Genomic DNA, 16,818 nt, shown 5'->3' on the forward strand with positions numbered 1-16,818 from the left:
GGGCCATCATTGGTTAATGGCTGCTTCTGGGCCGTTGACAGCTGTGCTCATGACTGAGCTCGCTTACCACCAGAGCAGAGCTTCTTGCCCAAGTGCAGGTGTTCACAGTAGGATGCCTTCTGGACGTGGAGGTGAACGCCAAGGGGATGTGGGCAGAGCCCTGACGGTGCCTGCTGCACTAGCAAACCCCCATGTTGTCATAGATTGTCATTTGTATCAAGTTTCTTCTTGATTTCTTAGACCAATGTGACAAATCAATTATTTGTTTCAAATATCTCCCACAGGCAACTCTTTCCTTCCATTGCCATTGATGGTGTTCTGTGTGTCACAGGCCCTACATTACCTAGCAGAGTTCGCCATGTTTTCAGCAATTTATTTGTAGCCTATGTGCAGTAATTCAGGCATGAAGGTGGATGCTGCATGTTTGGGGAGCTTATGTGGCCGTCCCTATTCTACTTTCTAGAAGTAAATCTGATTTGGGGTAGAAAAAACTTAAGATCTAACGTAACACTCTAGAACTTGCCATTTAAATATTGCTATACCTACTTCTGCTAAAAAAAACTTGATCCTAAGACCCTTATACCCATATGACCCATTCAAACTTGATAGTTTAAATGATTTTCTGGTTTCTTCCCCCAAGCCCCAGCTTGGCTAATGTCTCTATTTCTTAACCCCAGGTATGCAGTCCAGCCAGCTGACTTCCCTGGTAACTGTGCCCTCCCTGCTTGCCCTGTGGGCTTCTACATGCCTCGTGGCTTTGTCTCCTTCCCCTTTAATCTTCAGTACTCTTTGGCCTCTGTTATCCAATGCTCTCAGGTCAAAACCTCTGGAAACTATATTCTGTCTGCCAAATTGAATCTCCTCTCATTTTCTCCCTCCTGGCCTGTGCCACCTAATTGGCAGGATCTTATTCCAGGTCCCTGCCTCTACCGAATTATTCCATAACACTGCACTTACCCAGGGCACATAATACCACAACCCCCAACTAGGACAACATCTGCCTTCAAGTCTAAACATTCGCTATTATTATTCCTCTTTCTTTCTAATCTATTCTGCACTACGAAGTCACGTTCATCGCTTAAAATCCTGCACATGACATGCCAAAATTTGCTAAAGAAAATCCATAACTATCCTAGATGGAATCAGATGTTGGGGAGACAAAAGAATATATGACAATGTTCCTGACTTAAGTAGTTTTCAGGTAAACTTGAGAGGCAAGATTTATATGTATGATAGAATTAGGAAATCCTGTAGAACAGATATTGGCAAACTTCATCTGTTTTAAAGGTCAGAAAGTTAACAATTCAGTTCATTCATTGTGGGCTCTGTGTTCTTTGTGGCAACTACTCTGTCTTTGTATCATGGGAACAGCTACAGACAATTCATAAATGAAAGGGCATGGCTGGGTCCCAATACAAATTTATTGGGACACTAAAGGGAGCACTAAAACGTGCATTGTCTATATTCTGTGAAATATTCATCTTTTGATTTCCCCCCCAACCATTCTTAGCTTTCAGACTATCAAAAGCAGGCAGTGGGCAAAATGTACTTAGCTGTCATAGATTCCCAACCCATGGTGTAGAGCATAAATGATTACTTAGTTGGGTCGTTCAAATCCAATGATGTAGAAGTTTAAGGAAGAGAGAGAATCATTGAGATTTCTTTATAGAAAAATCAAAAACAAATTGAACCTAGGAGGTAGTAAAATAATTTGGATGATGAAGAAAAGGAAGAAGATGTTTTCACTCAGCAATGCATAATTTAAGAGAGATACCAGTAAGTTGGGTGTGGGACTAAATTACAAACTGAATTCAGATTTTAAATTTTTCCTCTAATGTCCTTTTTTCTGTTCCAAGGTTGGAACCAGGATTCCAAATGGTATTTAGTGATTGTGTCTTTTTAGTCTCCTCCAATCTGCAACCAACCGTTCTTTAGTTTATCATTGCCTCTCCTGACCTTGACACTCTTAATGAGTACTGGTCAGATAATCTGCAAAATGTTCCTCAATGTTCATTTGTTTGGCGGTTTCTCATGATCAGATTGAGGCTGTGCATTAGTGGGAATGATATCACAAAGGGGAGGTGCCTTCTCAGTGCATGTTATCAAAGGTACATGTCTTATTACCGGTGACATTAACCTTGATCACTTAGTTAAGGTGATGTCTACTATGTATTTCCTTATTTCTTGAAACTAAGATCCTCCAGGCTCAAGTAGAGCGGGGTCAGGAGCCAGCCAAAGAGACAGGGAAGGAACCATCGAGCAGTGGGAGGAAACTACAGCATGGTGTCAGAGAAGCTAAGGAAAGACAACGCTCAGCTCTAAATGAAGGGTCCCCATAAAGCATCCTACCTGTTCCCTGCCACCTTACCTCAATAGTCCTTCTTCAGAAACACAGGAATCTTTCAGCCGGATAGCCTTATTGCCCTAGTCCCGTGGTCGGCAAACTGCAGCTCACGAGCCACATGCGGCTCTTTGGCCCCTTGAGTGTGGCTCTTCCACAAAATACCACGGCCTGGGCGAGTCTATTTTGAAGAAGTGGCGTTAGAAGAAGTTTACGTTTAAAAAATTTGGCTCTCAAAAGAAATGTCAATCGTTGTACTGTTGATATTTGGCTCTGTTGACTAATGAGTTTGCCAACCACTGCCCTAGTCCACCCAAATCCCTGACTGACCACACTGCACTGAACAGAGCTACAACTAACAAGGTCAGCCCCAGGGATGTGAGACCTTCATTCCTCTGACTGCAATGTTCCCCCACTCTGAACAAAATAAACTGATGAACAAAATAGGTCCAGAGCCCAGCCAGCATGGCTCAGTGGTTGAGCATCGACCTACGAACCAGGAGGTCATGGTTCAATTCCAGTTGGGACACAAGCCTGGGTTGCAGGCTCGACCCCCCAGTGTGGGGCATGCAGGGGGCAGCCAATCAATGGTTCTCTCTCATTATTGATGTTTCTATCTCTCTTTCCCTTTCCCTCTCTGAAATCAATAAAAATATGCTTTAAAAAAATAGGTCTAGATACATGGAAGCATGGGGGAAACTGACAGATCTCAGAGGGAAGGGGGAACAGGGGCGGGAAGAGATTAACCAAAGAACTTATATGCATACATGCATAAGCCATGCACACAGACAATAGTACGGTGAAGGCCTAGGGTGAGCAGGAGCCCTGTGGAGGGGAGCAAAGGGGGGAAATGGGGACATCTGTAATACTCTCAATAAGAAAGATAAGTTTAAGAAAAAATTCCCCCCCTCCCCTCTCAGGCCCAAATCCCACTCAACTTTCTCAAGACAGGGCAAGTCGCATCTTTTCCTTACACCTTTTCCCAAACTCTCAGCCTACATTTCTCATGGTATTGGTCTTTATCAATACCATGCATGGTTTTTATCCCTTCAGTTAATTTAGTGTTTGGATTATATTCTTTAAATTTTTTTTCTGTTTCTTTCATATTATTTATTCCCTAGCAATACTGCAGCTCCTTTAGGTCAGAGGCCATATCTCATACTCTGGTATGCTCAATAGTTAGTAATATCTAAATACCTAATAGACATTTAATAAATGTATGCCAGTTTAACAGTCATATCAACAAATCAACCACTATAGTGAGTCATCAAAGAAATAGTTGAGCACTGGGAAGATTCCAGGAGCTATCTTATCTAAGCAGGAATGTTAAAAAACTACTTCTTAAGATACAAAGTTAGGATAGCTGTGCAAATTGCTTATGACTTTGATGGTATTCCAAGAAAATGTAACCCTGAGCCAGGGTAATCTTATATCTCACCCAGAAATAATTCATCAGAATATTTGTGGTTTAACTATTAATAAAGTAAGTCACTATAATATTTTATACCACCCTTTTGGGCTTTATTTTAGAGCAACTATCTGATCTATTTCCATTTTAAAAATTAACTACCTTTTACAGAATTATCACTATATAAAGTTATCAGATTTTCAAAAGTTAAATGGGAGAGTATTAATAGAATTTGTTGATTTTTTTAAATAAAGAAAATATAGATAAACAAAAAAGAAAATAATCCCATAAGCCCAACACACAGAAATAGATGTTGTTAACATGTTTTCAGCTTTATTGAGATATAACATTTTATTGTATAATGTATTATACACACACACACACACACACACACACACACAGGGGTATGTGGACTTACTTTTTTCATTTAATGTATCTTATTTCTCATACCATTAGATATTTTCTGCATTATTTCTTTGTGACAGTAAATTAATTTCTTTGTGACAAATGTATTATAATTTATTAAATTAGTGCCTGTGTTTGGACATCAGGGTATTTCTAATTTTCCCTCAATAAATGCCATGCCACCATGAATATTCTTATATTTAATTGTGAACATAAAATTTCTCAGCATAAGTTTCTAAAAGTCAATATCTCTATATGAATCACTATGTACATTTTAAGGGTTTTGTTTCTGTGTTTCAAAACTCAAAATCCGTTGCCCAACTGTTGTGTCAATTTAGTATCTCAGTTAATAGTAATCAAAACAACTTTCAAACAATCATTTTATGTTTTTAAAAGTACCATGCTCACCTTTAGAGATGATGAAATAAAGCTACATTTTCTCTTTGTTAGTACTCTTTTTTTTTTGCAACATTGATCAATTTTTAAATATTGTGCTTCCTGATATAAAAAATGCAAAACAACACACATTTTTTTAATTTCTTTTTTTTAATTTTATTTATTTTTTATTTTTTAATATTTTTTGTTTGTTTAAAGTATTACATATATTAGTACATATATCTCCTTTTTGTTTCCCCCATTGACCTTCCCCCAGCCTCCCCTAACCCCTGTCGCATGCCCTCATCCCACCCCCACCAGTGTCTGTGTCCATTGGTGTGCTTATATGCATGCATACAAGTCCTTTGGTTGAGCTATTTCCCTCCCTCCCCAACACTCCCCAGCCTTCCTGCTGTAATTTGACAGTCTGTTCGTTGCTTTACTGCCTCTGTATCTACCTTTTTATGTTCTTTATTTTCCATAAGTGAGTGAGATCATGTGGTATTTTTCTTTCATTGCCTTGCTTATTTCACTTAACATAATGCTCTCCAGGTCTATCCATGCTGCTGCAAATGGTAAGAATTCCTTCTTTTTTATAGCAGCGTAGTATTCCATTGTGTAGATGTACCATAGTTTTCTAATCCACTCATCTGCTGATGGGCATTTAGGCTACAACACACATTATTTAGTGTGAGTTGTAACAAAAAGCACATTTGAAAATGAAAAAGTCCAAGAGAACATAGCTGCAGCTAAAAAAATAATAGTAATAAATAACAAAGTTTATTAATTAGGATCCTATTTAAAAATCTCTTATCAAAAACAAATATTTTAAGTACATTTACTTGCTTTCTTTAGTAGTATTAATATATCTGCATGAACGATAATTTTTGCACTTTATTCAGATTCACCAGTTTTTCTTATAAAAAAGACTCAGATTGAGCCAAAATTTGTATGTGCATAAACAATTGAGAAATAGTTGCCACATGTAAAATAAGAAATTTCCCTGTAGAAATATGATCATTAGTTATTTAAATGGACTTACCTGTACATTCACCTCTGCACACAAAAATTTGAGACAAGTGTATTTACCATATATTTTAAATGACAACAATAACAAATAATAAAATTAAAAACAGACCAGTAGGGCCAAGAAAATACATGAACGAAACAGCCTTGTTTAAACTTCAAACTTGGTTTCATGACTTGTTCTTTCCTGTTTGATTCAGAAATCTTTGTTGTCAATACACATATCAGATTTATTTCATGTGAAACATTAAAATGACAATCCAATAATTTCTAATGATTATATTCATTTCGAGACAAAAATGAACACAAGTACTTAAAAAAGTAGCTGATATGTACACTTTCCCATTTCTGTAGATAAACATCAGGGGAGCAATGTAGGCTAAGATTACTTTCAAACAGTTTTAAAATACATTTTTCTTTCCCCTTCAAAGATCTGAAAGGCAGAGGATAAAATCAACATACTTTTTATTTTCTACTCACCTAACATCAATCAGGGGTGACTAAATCTCTACAAGGTTGCTTTAAACGAAATAGTCCTTTAAGCTAAGACTGTATTACTGAAATATTCTTAAACTAATACTGTATTCTTAAAGTATGAAGAGGTGAAGTTGGCATCTAGGAAAGAAGAAACACTCTATTGATCCCCAAAGAGATATTTAAAAAGCCAGAGATCGCATAAGCAGTTTGGTTGGCAGTGGTGATAGTGCAAGAAAAATGCTATTACTGCACAGGACTGTGCCCGCCAGGATGCAGGGATCACAGAGGATTTCATTTTGCTAGTTGCCATACTATTTATATATTTCTTGCAAATTGGATAATATATATCAGCAAGATAAGCAACCTTGCTACTGAAACAAAGAAATCATGGGTAAAAGAACTAATTAAGAGATTAGCAAAGTCGGGTCTACTTTGGTCAATTATATCACAGTGTTTATAAATCACATATAAGATTGCCAGAGTGCCTATGGGATTACTGAGCCAAGGCTAGAAAAAGGCCTCACGGTTTAAATTCTAAGAAGGTGCTTCTGCATGTTACATTTTGGAAGCTCCTAAAAATGTGGGTGTGAGAACATTGCACATATCCATGCATGACACTTTATTCACATTGTAATGTTCCAAATTCTAAAAATCTATGTTTTTTTCCCCACTGGCATGAATTGTCTCTATGGTACAAGCAAATTAGCTGTTTTCTTAGTTTAAAATTTTGGAAGTGTTTATTTTTAGGCCAAGAGTATGCATTGAAAACATGATATATTGTTTTTCAGAAACCGTAATCATTAGAAACTTTAGAAGAAGGGGAGAGATTCGTGTAAACGAGCCATGTATAGCTCCGAAATTCCGAGAGCTTTAGTTCCTCCTCAATAGAAAATGCTGAAGTTCTCCTCTCAAGTGAAAGGGTGTGACTAGTTACAATGGCTCTTATTTGGGGCTTTAAATTAAATTCCAAAAGCAGCTTCACTTATATCCAGTGAATGCTTGGATAGTCCATCTTTCACTCCATCTCAATGTGTAGAATAATGTCATATGTTGATTAATGTGTTTCTTTGTTTAACTTGTTTATTTGATTTCTACTGTGCATTTCCCATGTGTCTTTAAGCCCCTGGTCCAGGGAAGAGAAAGTGCCCTCCGCTCTAAGAACAGCAGCAAGACGACATTGGGGAACCTGTTAGAAAAATCAGAATATGGGTCCTCGCCCCAAACCTACTGAATCAGAATCTGCATCTTATTTTATTTTATTATTTTATTTTTTTATTTTATTATTGAAAATATTGACATTGGTTCGTAGAAACCAGGCAGGTTTCAAGTGTACCACTCAACAAAACATAATTTACACACCACATCCTGCACCCATAGTCCCAAGCAAAGTCTCTTTCCATCCCCATTCCCTCCCCCTCCCTTACCCCCACCTCTATTCCCCCTACCCCTCTTTCCCTCTGGCTATCATTTAGTCCCCCAAACCCCTCCCTCTGACATCTGTCAGTCTGTTTCATGCACCCATGCCTCTGTTTCTATTTTGTTCATCAGTTTATTTTGTTCATTAGATTCCATTTATAAGTGAGATGGTATGGTACTTGCCTTTCTCTGACTGGCTTATTTCACTTAGCATAATACTCTCCAAGTTCAACCATGGAATCTGCACTTGAACAACTTCCCCCAGGAGATGCCAAGACAAATGGCAGGTTAGGAAGTATTGCCTTAGAGCAGATTTGCTCTTTCTCATTCAGGGATTCTACTTCCTGGCTATTTTTCCATTTAGAAAAAGGTGAAGCTCTCAGAACAGCCCATTTTCAGATAGACATGAAGTAAAGGTAACATTTTAAATTTATGTTAATCTACTTTCTATGTAAACCTCTTTTATGAGTGAAGACATTCACTCTCATGGTAGGGAATTCATTTTGTTAAACAAGATGGTAAAGAAAGAGTTAATGTTCAGGCTAAAATATCCAAAATAAAAGTTTTTATTCTGCAAAAGATAAAAGACTTGGAAGTCAAGTTCTGTTAAAAGAAAATGATTTCCTACCATTCTTATCATTCTTCCTATTATATCATGAAGCAGATGGATGCAGATCATGTTTTCTCCATGGAATAAAATATATATATATATTTATATATATATATATATATATATATATATTTCCTAGCGCACAAATTATTTTCCTTTATTAGTTTTATTTTGAAATAATGGTATAGTTATAGGAAATCTGTGACTATATTTCAGAGAGCTTTTATATACCCCTCACCTAGCTTAATATTTTATGTGGCCATGGTATAATGATCAAAATTAAGGAATTAACATTGCTATAATACTCAGACTTTATTTAGATTTCCCCAGTTTCTCTATTATTTTCTTTCTTTTTCAGGGTCCAATCCCATGATACCACATTGAATCTAGTGCATTAATCTCCTCCAAACTATGACGGTTATTGGTCTTTCTTTGTCTTTCATGATCTTGTATGTGATTTATAAACATTGTGACACAGTTGACCGGAGTAGTCCTAACTTTGCTAATCACTTATCAGCTCTTTACTCACTATTTCTTTATTTCAATAGCAATGTTGCTTGTCTTGCTGATATATATTAACCAATTTGCAAAAAATATAAATAACATGGCAAATAGCAAAATGAAATCCTGTGTGACCCCTGCATCCTGGTGGACATAGTCCTGTGCAGTAATAGCATTTTTCTTGCACTATCACCACTGCCAATGCGATCTTTGCACTATCTGATTACTATAGACAAAGCAAGTCTCCCCAGTACCGGGGAGCAATGCCTGCTCTGCTTTGCCTCTTAGGTACTGATGAGGATATTACCTGGGATTAGGAAAAACCAAACTATTCCACTCGGGGGCTTGGCAAATACAATGTGTTTTCCAATACTTTCCATTGTTCTTTCTATGTTGAAGTCATAAAAATTTGGGGGCATAATTTCATGCCTCACCATCCTAGAAATATAGTTTTGATTATGTCCATCCATAGATAAAATCTTTAATAACATTGAATGTATCAGATAATAATTTCAAAACACCTCATGTCAGTACAAAGTCATGGACCTCAAAACTTTATCATGCATCAGAGTGACCTAGGGAAGGACTGCTAAAACACAGATTGCTGGCCCCATCCCTGAGGGGGCCTGGTTGAGGGCCCAAAGTCTTGCATTACTAACAAGTTAACTTGTTTTCAAAGACAACCCTTTATTCCTTGTTCATAATGTTTGCTTTCCTATTCTGTGCCTTTGCTTTGTTTCATTCAGTTATTCACTCATTGCCTTATTGTGCTCAGAATTCTCTAACAAAACACCATAGACTGGGTGGCTTAAACAACAGACATTTATTTCTCAGAGTTCTGGAGGCTGGGAAATTCAAGATCAAGGTCCCAGTAGTTTCTGTTCTCGGTGAGTGTCCTCTTCTTGGCCACCTTCTCACTGTTTCTTCACATGGTGGAGAGAGGAAGTACTGGTATCTCTTCCTGTCCTTGTACGGGCACTAATTCCATCATGGGACCCCACCCTCATGACTTTATCTAAACCTAACTACCTCCCAAAGGCCTAATTACCTCCTAATACCACCACATTGAGGACTGGGTCTTCAACATATGAAGGATACAGACATTCAATCCATAACACTCAAGGATTCATTCATTCAATGGTTCACTATTTCATCAAACATTTTTTTTCAGCTTTATTGAGGTACAAATGACAAATAAAAATGATAAATATTTAAGGTTTACAATGTAATTTTTTATATACTTCATCAAACATTTTTTAAAGACCAACAGGACTGGCCTTATCAAGTGTTCTCATGAAGTTTATGATATGAGGGAGGAGGTAAAAAATATACTTTCATTTACAGGTTGCCTTCATGGTTTTTAAAGGGCTTCCATATTCAAGCTCCTATTTGATCTTCTCCAGAGCCCTGAAAGAAGAGATTGAAGGCCAGAGGGAAGTGGTTCATCCAAGGAAATGCTGACCCAGGTCTTTTCAGTTCCAGGTCAATGGTTTTGTCCATCCAGTCATACTACTTCAGTCTTGGCTCATTATATCCCTTCTCTTTCTGCTGTCCAAATTGTATCCCTTCTTTAAAACCCAATCTAATAATACCTCCTCCATAAAGCCTTCCCTGATAATCCTAATTAAAATAATTTGTCCTTCTTTATAAACTAATGTAGTACTTTATTTTGCCTGTCTACTGGCATTTAAAAATATATAACTTCCCTTTTTAGACTCCAATCTCTTTGAGAATAGGATCAATATTTCACTCTCTTTTTTTCTCCCAATACTACTCAGTACTTAGCTCATAGTAGATGCTCATCGAAGCACCAAGAATTGAATAAAGATGGAGGAATGAACATTTCACATAATCTGAGTCAAGGATAATATTCATAAGATAATCAATGAAGGATATAATGAAGATGAAAGCAGAGTTGTGTTTTATCTCTTTGCTTTTGATATCCATAAAAAGGGGTGGGGAGAACTAACATTAATTAAAGTGATTGCTGGGTACCAGATATTTTATGTTATGACATTTTGCCTTCATAGGTTATAGAAAAATACTGTTCCTCCCATTTTTAAGTGGAGATACTAAAGCCCAGAATTGTTTAGACACTTGCCCAACTTCAGAAATTGATGGCATGTTAGAGAGGCGACTAAACCCAATTCCATTTAATTTCATGTGGCAACACGAACACATAAAATCATCTCCAATTATACTATTATAATAAGTAATTGTCCAGCATTTATCTACATAAAAATTAGTCAATTGTATAGTAATAATCTTGAGATCATCATTGTACAGTAATAATATTGAAATTATCTTTTAGTAACATAGTTTCTCACTTTATTATTGATTTGTCATTGATTCACCATTTCCTGGTTGAATTGTTTGACTCATTTTTCCAAAAGGAGAAAGGAATTTCACTATTACCATACTCTTTCCTTGTTCTTCGTGTGACTAGTCATCACTAATTGTGAAATGCTAGCCTGTAACATAGATACTATGTCTTGTCTTAACAAGTGGTATTGTGTTAGAACAAGGCTATTAGAAAAGAAAGTGTGAAAGGTTGGAGCTAAATCCTGGAACGAAGGAGGGTTGAGAGTGGGTAAACCCAGAGATGTTTTCATGAATAACCTCAAAAGGAATAAAAACTTTAGAAAAAATGGGAAACTCAGGCATGAAAGCAATTAGTTAGACATCTACCCTATTACAGAGCTGAGAATTATTAGGGAGTTTAACCAAAGGACATTGGAAATGAATGTCGTAGAATTATTTTTTATTTTAATTCTTTATTGTTTAACATATTACATATGTCTCCTTCCCCCACCACCCCCGCCATTGACCTCTTCCCAGCCACTCCCACCCCCAGCACATGCCCTCACCCCCTTACTCTGTGTGTCCATTGATTATGCTTATATGTATGCATACAAGTCCTTTGGTTGATCTCTTACCCACTCCCCCCTCAATCTTCATAGAGACAGATATAAGATAGACAGCATTAAAGAAATGGCAAACTCATGTAGGAGGGTTCATGTATTGGTTCTGCACCTGAAGTCTTACCAGAGCAGGGTCCTGCAGCATCCTGAAAACCAGATAGATTCATCAAAGGTGACTGTTCTCACCCATTTATAAAATATCAATTTGCATCCTTTCCTCTTTCAGGTACTGCAATATTCTACCTGGTAAACATCTGTCAGTTTAATTGGCAGGCGTTTTTTACAAGGTCGTTATCATTTCATTAGCAATTAAGACAGCTAACAATAAATCTTGGCATATTAAGAGATTTTTTGTGGTGGTGGTGGTGGTGGTGGTTGTTGTTTACAATTTCAATGAAACTGTTTCAAGTAATGAGAAAATTTTACCAAAATCTTCCAAACTCTTTGGATAGGCCAGGTGGGGGAAAAAAATATCTGAAAGTTCGTTTTCAGGCCTCCTGAGGTGTTTAGTTCAGAAAAATCGAGTCACAACAAAGGTCCTATTTCTTGAACAGCTTTCTATTGTTCCTAGCCTGCCAGATCAGGGAGCTAGTAAAAAATCGTGAAAATTGGGAAAGTAGATAGGTATTTTTTCTAATTTAGTGCTGATGATGTTAACGTGACAAAGGCTTCTATGGGCATTTTCAATCACTCATGGACATGTCCTCAGAGATGTGACACAAACAGAGACTGAGTTTCTTAAAAATAAGATTTTTGTCATTGCTACTTGGAAAGAGTTCAGAAGTGCCCACAACCAATGGTAAGTAGGCTCCTAGAAATCTCTGCATTGAGGAATTCATAGTTAGAACAAAGGAAGATCTATATATAGCAACAAAACATGTTAGTAATGGATGGACCTGCTGGAGCACATTGTCTTTTTTTTTTTTTTTCCTCTAGTCACTAAGGGGCTCTAAAATAATGAGGTTTGTTTGTAAAATAACAATAACAATACTAAATCATGCTTACATATTTTCTAAGTTACAGACACTGTTCTAATACACTTTAAACATATTTAATCCTCACAATGACCCTATGAAGTAGGTCTTATGTTATCCTCATTTTACAGAATAAACTTAGGAATAGACATTCAACACCTTGGTCAAAGCCACACATTAATAAGTGGAAATACAAGCATTCTGGTTCTGGAGTCCATGCTCTTACCCAATATACTCTACTGTTTTTTTCATATATAGATAACTAGAGGCTCGGTGCACAAAATTTGTGCACGGGGATGAGGTGTCCCTAAGCCCAGCCTGCAATGACGCCAGCATCCTGCATGCCACGGTTGGCCTCTGGCCAGAGGAACGCCCGCCCCGCCCGCCCTCCCTTTGTGGGCAGGGGTGCACGGGACTCTGGGGCTCGTGACCGGAGTGACACCATAATGGGTGCTGCCATATTTGTGATGGAGTGACAGTTAATTTGCATATTACCCTTTTATTAGGATGACATATTTTTTCAATATAAGAAACACATCTTATTAAGTTTGCAAAAATGAAAAAGAGAAGAAATGATACCATATTGCTTATAACCTCAAATAATTGTTGTTAGCCTTTGAGGATATTTGCTTTCAATCATATTTACTTGCATATTTTTAAATTTACTATAGTTCTATGATTTTGATTTTTTTTCTCTTCACTTTGTATCTGAAGTATTTCCCATGTTGCAAAAAGTGTTCATGATGCTCACTTTTAATACCTGCATAATATTAAATGGACTCGGTATACAGTACTTAGCAAGTCTCCAGTTGTTAGCTGGTTAGATTACCTCCAACAGCCTAGAGCAGGTTCATGCTCCTCTACTCACTAGCTATAGAATCTTGAGTAACTTATTTGACCTCTCAATATTTTAGTTTTCTCGTATGTTTTTGGGTTTTTGAGAGGATTAACTTCAATAATTGAAGTAAAACACTTAAAATTGTCTACAAATAATTATTACTATCTTAAATAAGTCTGTAGTGAATATCTTTATACATAAAGAAATTCACATTTTTTTAAAAAGTGTTTTCTTATCATATATTCCCAGAGATAATATTATTGGGTCAAAAGATATAAACCAGTTTTTGTCTAATATTCTATTGATGTTACCAAAGTATTTCCAAAAAGTGTTATATAGATTTATATGCCACCACTTATGTAAGAAGAAACCATTTTTTATCTACCCTTGATGACTTGGGTATTAATATTAAATGTTCTTTTGCTTTGTCTTCCATTTCATTAATTTGTTCTTCAACTTTTTTTAATCTGTTCTTAAACCCACCTATTGAGTTTTTGCATTTGTTTATTTTTTTAAAATTTCTATCAGTTCATTTCCCAGTTCTGGAATTTCCATTTGATTTTTATCATAGTTTCCAGTTATCTGCTGAAATTATCTTCTCATCTAAAGTCTTTTACTCCTATACCTGGATCTCCTGTGGGTCTGTGTTTGGTCATTTTATCTTGTCTGCTGGTATGCCGGGCAATTACTGAATGCCAGACGTGCGTACAAAAAATCATAGACCTAATTTGAGTCTTTGGATGATCATATCCCTGTCGAGTGATGTTTTACTTTAACTCCTGACAGGCATGTGAGGAGTTTGGGAAGTGAGAACTCTCCTGAATTTTCTGCTCTCTGGGTTCTTGGCTTCTCATGCCCTCTCCACCTTGAAGCCCTCTAATTCCTTTGAACCAGTATTTGTTAGGTATTTTATCCAGCTTTTCTACCCACTCTTGGAGGATGAATTGATCTAAATGAAAATAATCTGTAACAGCTGGAGTATAAGTCATTGACACTAATTTAAAAATAATGAATTCAACCTAAATATAACTTATTTTTGTGTTAATGTATATTCACTTGATTATTAGTAAGGCTAAATGTTTTTATATGTTTGCAAATGTGTTATGCTTCATCTTTTGTAAAATGTGATTTTAGTCTTATCTCATATATCAGATAAATGTTATTCTATTCTTATCTCCTGTATTAGTTTTCAGTTGCAGTGTTATGAGCTTGTATGAGCTTTACGTAATAATCCTATTAACCCTTTCTGCTACTATATCCAAATAATTATACTTAGGCTACTGTTTGCTTATTTTATTATTGTTTTAATATAATCAAGCCTATTTTATCTTTCACCATGCAATTATAGTATTCTAAGCCTACAAAAACAAGTCCCTTTACACTCTCTATGGTTTGAATTTTGCTTATTTATTACATGTGTACAATGACTACATACTGATTTTTTCCAAACTTAATCAGTCTATGTATTGCAAGGATTTTCCATTTCCATTGATTTATGTTCTGCTATTACCAAATATTTCATTCTTATATAAAATATAATTTATTTTGATCACATATTTGCCTCGTTAATCTATGTGGTGCCAGTATCACATGGTTTTAATTATTATAACTTTATAATGTATTTTAATATTTGATAAGACTAGTCTCTCCTCATTACTCTTTTTTTCTCAAAACTGATTTTTGCTTACTACTCATATTTATTTTATTTTACAGATTGATGTCAAAATCAAGTTCCCCTTACCATAACCTCAAAATGTGGAAAACAAAAAAGCAATTGATATTAGCCTTCCATTAAATCTGTATACTGGAAAGAAATAATAATTAAAATTACATGTTACGTTTTAAAGCAGAAGTCAGTCTTTTAACTATTTAACTTAATATTTTTGTAGCTCCCAAAAAGTGTTTTAGGAGAACTTCAGCTACATTAAAATAATCAAAGTAACCAAGTAAAAAAGCACACAGTCTTTTGATTATTTAATTGAGTAATTTTTGGCTCCCAATAACTTTTGTTTAGATAGGTTACATATTTTTGTTTAAAATCAATCATAGAGCTTAATATATATTGTTGCTCCTATAAAATGAATCTCTTTTAAAAATGTATGTTGAATTAGTGGTTTCTAATATATAGAAATACTACTAATTTACATAAATTTTCATCTGACTTCTAACATTTTAATAATTTATTAAGTCTGTTCAAATTTTCATTGACCTTTTTGGATTTTCAAGGTATAAACACATTTTTCAGTATATAATGATAATGTTGTATCTTTTTTACTCTTTATAGCTCTTCTTTCTTTAATATGTTTTATTAGATTCATCGGGTCTTTTAATATATGATTAATAATCATTTAATGACATTATTATTGCAAACTATTATACCAACTTCTTTCCCTACCCCTGGTTTTAAACAAGTACATTTCTAGTATTTTTGCATTAATTTTATTGTTGACTATTGGTTAAAAATATTTATTATCGTGTTGAGGAAATATTTTATTTCTCCTTTTCTTGTTTACCATTTTATCAAGAACAGGTATTAAATTTTATCCAATGCTTTTAAAAATAATCCATTAAAATAACAACTGTTTCTTATTTAACTTACTAATACCACATATTTTATTAGTATAATTCCTAATTTTATAAACTTTTGCTTTGCTTAACATACATAATTTTAATTATTTTGCTGTAATGAGTTTTAATGCATTTAAAGTATATCATGTATAAAATATATCATGCATAATCTTTCAATACCATTATTCCTTCACTAACATTATTCTATTAATGATTATAAAGTATTCCTTGTGTCTTATTTACTATTTTTGACAAAAATTCCTCCTTGTTTAATATTCATATTGCTTTATTTGATCTAGATATGTGAGCAGATTAGGTTAGAAAAAGATCTTTGGCATTTAAAAACATACTTCTATGTTATTTTTCTTTAAGTATGACTCTTGTAAGCACCTCCAAATCATAAGGTTTTTATCTTAATTTAATGTGAAGATATTTCATTTGAATAGGGAAATTTAAGACATTTATAGTTTTCATAATTTTTAGGCTTAATTGGAAATATTTTACACTTTGTTCTTTTCAATAGTTCCTTATGTTTCCTTTCTATTTGGTCTTTTGCATGAACTGTGTTTTGTTTACTTTTATCTTCTACAATTACTTATAAAATATATATTTTGTTTCCAATTCAACCAGTACCTACATTAAATTGTTCACAACTATCTTTAACTGTGTTCTTATCTAATGATTTAAAAATAAAGCAACTTGTAATGTTTTTGTTTTCTCCACATATTCTTTTGACATTGTGAACATGAGTTATAGACTCTTCGTTTAAAAATTTAAAACCCTCCTTTTCAAGATAACTTTATTGAAAACATTGCTCCATTAGTAAAAATATATCTAGCTGTCAGCATCAATTCTTAACTCACTTCAGTTTTCATTACACTTTACTCATGTATTACTTTGTCTTTATTTTCAATGCTTAACACTAGTCTTTTTTCCCCAGAAATTTCCTATTCTTGAG

General features: G+C 35.0%; 1 long non-coding RNA gene across 1 annotated transcript in view; it reads left to right on the top strand.

The window, feature by feature from the left end:
- LOC129152150 (uncharacterized) overlaps positions 1-15,076 on the top strand; it is a 36,807-nt gene extending 21,731 nt beyond the window's left edge. Inside the window, exon 4 of the long non-coding RNA XR_008558874.1 lies at positions 15,006-15,076. This is a non-coding gene — a long non-coding RNA (uncharacterized LOC129152150). The remainder of the gene's footprint in view (positions 1-15,005) is intronic.
- The last annotated feature ends 1,742 nt before the right edge of the window (positions 15,077-16,818 follow it).

The sequence above is a fragment of the Eptesicus fuscus genome, chromosome 18 (assembly GCF_027574615.1).
Source record: "Eptesicus fuscus isolate TK198812 chromosome 18, DD_ASM_mEF_20220401, whole genome shotgun sequence".
Taxonomy (NCBI): domain Eukaryota; kingdom Metazoa; phylum Chordata; class Mammalia; order Chiroptera; family Vespertilionidae; genus Eptesicus; species Eptesicus fuscus.